A 5,880-nucleotide genomic window follows, 5' to 3' on the forward strand; every position below is an offset into this window, starting at 1 on the left:
CGTACCTTGAGATCCTCGGGCAGAGGTCTGTTGTCTGTTCCAGAGTCTCGACTGAAAACTAAAGGGGACAGAGCGTTTGCAGTCAGGGCCCCGAGGCTCTGGAACAGCCTGCCCGAGGAAATCAGGTCAGCTGAGTCAGTGAACTCTTTTAAGTCCCTTCTTAAAACATACTTTTATAGGAGAGCCTTTCCCGATCTTATTTGACTTTATTTTATCCCTTTTATTTTATTCTATTTTACTAATTTTATATTTATCTTAAACGTATATTTTAGTCTTTTCAATGTTTTCTTGCTTTTATCTTGTATTGATTTTGTATTATTGTCTTTTGGGTATTATTGTCTTTACACTTTTTAAAGCACTTTGTAACTTGTTTTTGAAAAGTGCTCTACAAATAAAGATTATTATTATTATTATTATTTATATTGGACTAACTTCTTAAAACCTGCTCCAAACAGTGTGTGTTTGTGAGAGAGAGCTAAATCAGACACACAGAAACTCTCCTACTTAGTGATGTATTTGCAACAAACGGAGAACCATTGTTGTTTGTATAAAGTAACTTAATTATCACATTATTAATTAATTATATATTTTTTATTGTTTATATGTGAATTTGTGCTCTGGCAACATTCCAGCTTAAACAACCGACACATTCATGGCAATGGCCGAGAAAGAGAGAGAGAGAGCGAGATCTTTATTGCAGCAAAGTCACAGACATCAGCCCAAGGATCGGTACGTGATGTCACCGTCACACGGAAGCTCTTCTGCCGGCTACATATGGCGTCACTTACTGATCCTTCAGAAATGCTTGGGAAAATGTAACATGTGTGGAAGCTACCGCGCTACTCGGTCAATTCGTTACTGAAAAACTAATTGATTCAGAAAATAGCGACGCTACCACCAAGCTACTGAGAAACGTAGGTAAACTAGTAACGGCGCTACTTGTAGCGACTGCCCATCACTGCAGACCGGGTATGGTTGTGACACTTTTTGCTTCAGCAACTAAAATTTTTTTTAGCTAGAGTTCTCAAACTTGTATTCAAAGTATCCACATTTCTTGACTACAAATGGCAACAATTCAATCAAAAATATCACAGACGTCATGAGTTGATGTCAAATACATGGTGTTCCTTTGTTACAGGGTAGGTTCTGGGGTAGGTTGTGGCAATTAGACATGGGAAGCAAAAATGGATGCCAGACCATATTATATTCTTCAAAAACAGGTATAATGAAACAAATAATAATGTTTCTCTCTCTCTGTAACATACTATGTCTGATTGACTCGCATGTGTGTGTGTGTATTCAAATTTGTCTACAAGAGCAAACTTACTTAACAGTTTACTTAATAAACTCTACTACAATGTACCTAATTAAAGAACATCTTTGTACATCTGTGAGTGTCAATGTGTGTATATTCTTAATCAGAGTCACAGTCAGTGCTTGAAGTGGGCCGGTAATCACCAGTACACAGTACAAGCACTTCTATATTTTACACTTTGGCGTACGGTGACTTTTTCTTGTGCACCAGCACTTCTCACAAGCTGCCGGTACTCTTTTCTTTCCTCTCCTCCGGTGGAGACTGAGTAAGGAAATGATCTTGTGCCGATAGATACGATACCCCAACATGTGAACAACATGTGAACGGGAAGTGGTGGTCACAGAGCTGACTAATGAACGCTGGTAACCCTGGAGTTCAGGCTTTGTGGGACTAGAGGCTGCATAGGGCACTCTGTAAAAATATTAAAATCAAGAAAGTCCTTAGTTGTATGTATTGGTACAACCCACCCCAACTGTTCAGACATTGTGGAGCTAGCTGTATTAGCATAGAGGTTTGAAATTATCAGGGTAAAAATGCATATGTTGCCTAAGAAACTACATTTTAATCTGATATAAGTCATACAATTATATCTGCAAGAGTATAGATACTACACAAAATATATCTTGGTCCAAAAATTTACTTTCTGACTTTCTCACAAAATCATTTCTTTCTCTATATTTTCTGAATGTGCCTGTTTCCAACCTTGACAACCACCATGCCTGATTGGGGACAAAGTGGGAAAATACTGAATTGATCTCGTGAAACCTCTCTTATCTCTAATTGGTGGAATTTGTGTTGTTACAACTCTCCCCATGTTTCACCCATACCCAGTCTCCCCTACTTTGGTTTATGAACAAATAGCTGCAAAACTTTGCTTTGTTTTAGTAGGAAATGTCAGCATGCTAATATGCTAAACTAAGATGGTGATCAGTGTAACCATTATAATTGCTAAATAAACATGTTAGCATGCTGATATTAGCATTTAGCTCAAGCATCATTAAGGGGCACCCCAGTAGCTCACCTGGAAGAGCGTGTGCTATGGTTGAGTCCTTACTGTTGCGGTCTGAGGTCGATTACAGCCTGGGTCCATTGCTGCATGTTGTCCTCTCTCTTTCCCCTTTCCTTTTTCTTCAGCTGTCCCTATCTAATTAAAGCAAAAGGCCTGAAGAAAAAGCACCCTCAAGATAACTGATGTATACTGCTGCTGTAGAGTTTTAGTCTTGCTCACTCTGATACTAAGGTCTACAATGTAAAGCAAAAACAAAAAGCAAAATTAAATTATTCCACTTATTATCACTGCAGCCTTTTATGAAGAATTCAAGACACATCTCTGACAAAAAAAATCTTAACTCAAGATCCACTTACATTTACACTTGCACTTTTCCAATGTGAACTTTTGCATTCAAGACATATTTTATAGTTAGAAGAAGGTTAGAGGAACTTATTGTGTCAGACACCTTTGCCGAAAGCATTGATATAAAAGTTTTATGGTTTTGTACTATTCTTGCACAGAGAGCAGCATAGTTTGGAAGGTACATGTTCAAATCTCTCTATTATCTTGACGTCAAGAAGTGAAGTAAATAATTGATTTACTGTGCAATGTACTGTTACACCTAATTACTTCATCAGTCTGACAGTTAAATGTGTCCTTGAGGCTTGTTCAAGGGTGCCAATATATATTCTGACAAAATATTCAGACCACAAGCAGATAAACTGATCATCTCAGAATATTTGTATGCACCAATTAATAGTTTGATCTATTTTACCTCTCCAGAATTCTTGTGTTTTACAGAAGCCATCTGGATTCACATTACAGAATGATGCTTCAGTTATGAGATTTCTCAAAACCATGAAGTTGATAGATATGCAAATCATCAGAAGTGCTAAAGTATAGCCCAAATACTGCACTGCTCCTAAGGTGTATTTGCACATAACCACATAATCAGTATGTCCTGTCACTCACAGTAAAAACCCTTGGCCTGCAACCATCTCACCACTTTTGGCTTTAATTCCAGGGGATAAAAGAAAATAATTATTTCTCTCCCATAATAGTTAACATTCTTCCACAAAATTGTGAAATCTCTTAAGAAACTTTACCACAATGAAATGAAAATGAGGATAATGGATGTCACGTCATCAAAATTGTGAAAAGTCCTGCTGAAGTTAAATGGAACAAAATACACTTTATGTTTCAGGCATACAGCAGTTGTAGTCAATTAGTTGTGTGTGAAATAGAGCTGTTAGAGGGAAATAAAGCCCAAAGCTGACAAATCATTAATTCATCTTTTAAATTATTTTAGGAATCTTCAGACATAATTACATGTATTTGCAGCAGGTGTGGTGCTACAACATGTACTGATACACTATACTTCTCAATTCCCTGTGGGCATATCATCGAAATAAAGCTCTGACAGACAAGCCTATTCAGGTAAATGAGAATGTAATCATCATCCAAAACAGCCTGATATATACAAGTACAAACATTTACCTATTTTACTGCAGCTAATAAACATGTTCTAACTTTTAGCTCTTTTTTAGAGTTTACTTCTGTTATATGTTGAATTCACTACTTGCTTTACAAAAGAGAATGTTTCAAACAGAGAAAACACATTTCGGTACATAGTCGTTTTGAGGTTTTGAAGGAACTAAAGTAACCTGCTTCATCCATAAGAAATCAATCAAATTAAGAACAGACAAAACCTGCACATGAAGAAAGAACATTTTCAATTGATGGAACTGGTCTGTGAAATTCATTACTGGTGGGCCTCTGAAGACACTTATGTAGATCACTGTGAATGTCATTAGCTCATGTTCAAAATATCTACAGTTTATTGGTTTTGAAGTATCTTCTTTTTGTTGTATTCAAAATAATGTAAATTGTGTCTGTTTGTCCAAAGCCCCATCTGAAAAAAATTGTTTTAATTATCTGTGTCACTTTGGGAATGTCCTCATTGCCTCAATAGACAAGGTTAAAAAAACAAATGAACCTGGAAAGAGATTGATAAGGACTCCTGCTGCTTTCGTGGGGCTCATTTCTTTCTCTTTGACAGTACAATTCTCCATCTCAAGCTCACCTTACATATACAGTAACCTATTGAAACAAAATCATCCAACAAACATGTTCCTTTAAAGCCCCTGGAAACTTGGCTTTAATAGAAGTAATATCCATCTGTTATTTTATAACATTAAATAGTCATGACTATATAAGCAACAAACAAAGGTAAAAAATATATATATATATTTTATGTCCTATTTAAAGAGGTGGTATTATGCTCATTTTCAGGTTCAAAATCTTAATTAGGGGTTGTACCAGAAAAAGGTTTACATGGTTTAATTTTCAAAAAACACCATATTTTTCTCATACTGCACATTGCTGCAGCTCCTCTTTTCACCCTGTGTGTTGTACTCTCCGCTCTTGAGCTACAGAGTGATGCATCTTACTTGTACAAAATCTTTGTTGGGAGTTGCACATACACAGTTCCCAGGTAAGGACTACTAGCCAATCAGAAGCAGAGAAGGGCGGGTCGTAAGAAACAAGGTAGTGTGATCCAAATCAAAGCCACTTCAGACTGCGACCGTAACCTAGCAGATGGTATAAGTTACTCACAAGTCCACAACATCATTGTTCCACATCTTACCATTAGGACTAAACGTCGAACTGTTGCCGGTGTTCTGACGATCTATGCTGCCTTGCTGAAAAATGCTACCATAGCGGAAATCCATAGACTCGACTCTACTCGGCCCTGCTCCGTTTTCCATTGCAGACAGTACCCAGAGATAGTACGTAGCTTGTCGTCATAGCGACGCCACACACAACTGCCGCGACGTAATGTTCAATGCGACACACACACCAACGATCCACACAGCTTTCTCTTTTTTAAGTTAAAACGTTTCAACATTACTCAGAATGTAAAGACAGATAAGCGGTATGAAAACCTTCCAGCTGTGTTTTTCTCTGCCGTTGTTGCTGCAGCGGTCTGTGTGACGGCGGGAGCAGAGGGCTCTGTGAGCGGGCGGCTGGCCGACCTCACAAGCTCCTCCCGCGGGTTGGCGCAGGCTTCCCCCGCAGCCACTCGCGGAGCTCCTCAACTCCGAAAATATTCAAGCACATTTTTGTTCCGCCATCACTTCTCGTAAAACTGTCAATATTCGAAATCTTCACAGCTGATTTCTCACCTCAAAACTTCTCAGAAGTGGATTTAGTGATGAAATTCCATACGAAACTGTAAAATATAAAACTTTCTGTTGCTGGCGTCTGTCTGGCGCAGGCAAAGATGATGCAGTGAATAGTGACGATTCCCTCTGACCAATCAGCAGTCTGTCGTGTTTTCATGTTACATTTTAGTATCCCTCAGCTCGCTTGGAACCTGGAAGGAGGTCAGCTGATACGAAAAAAAGTACCTGGAAGCAGGTACAGGTGCAACATTTCTACAATGGAAAACCAGACAAAGGCGAGTCGAGCTAAAGGGCCTCCGCTCAGACTAGCTTGGTTTGAGGGCGTGCCAGACCCCGGAAGCCGCTTGGCAAGCTTTATGACGCGTTTTCATTGTGATGTCACAAGTAAA

At 38.6% G+C, this 5,880-nt stretch overlaps 1 protein-coding gene across 1 annotated transcript in view; it reads left to right on the forward strand.

Annotated features, from left to right (window-relative positions):
* LOC123975326 (kazrin-A-like) overlaps positions 1–5,880 on the forward strand; it is a gene marked incomplete at its 5' end in the record, with an annotated part of 13,638 nt that overhangs the window by 3,508 nt on the left and 4,250 nt on the right. The gene's annotated exons all lie outside the window — the stretch shown is intronic.

The sequence above is a fragment of the Micropterus dolomieu genome, linkage group LG08, assembly GCF_021292245.1.
Source record: "Micropterus dolomieu isolate WLL.071019.BEF.003 ecotype Adirondacks linkage group LG08, ASM2129224v1, whole genome shotgun sequence".
Taxonomy (NCBI): domain Eukaryota; kingdom Metazoa; phylum Chordata; class Actinopteri; order Centrarchiformes; family Centrarchidae; genus Micropterus; species Micropterus dolomieu.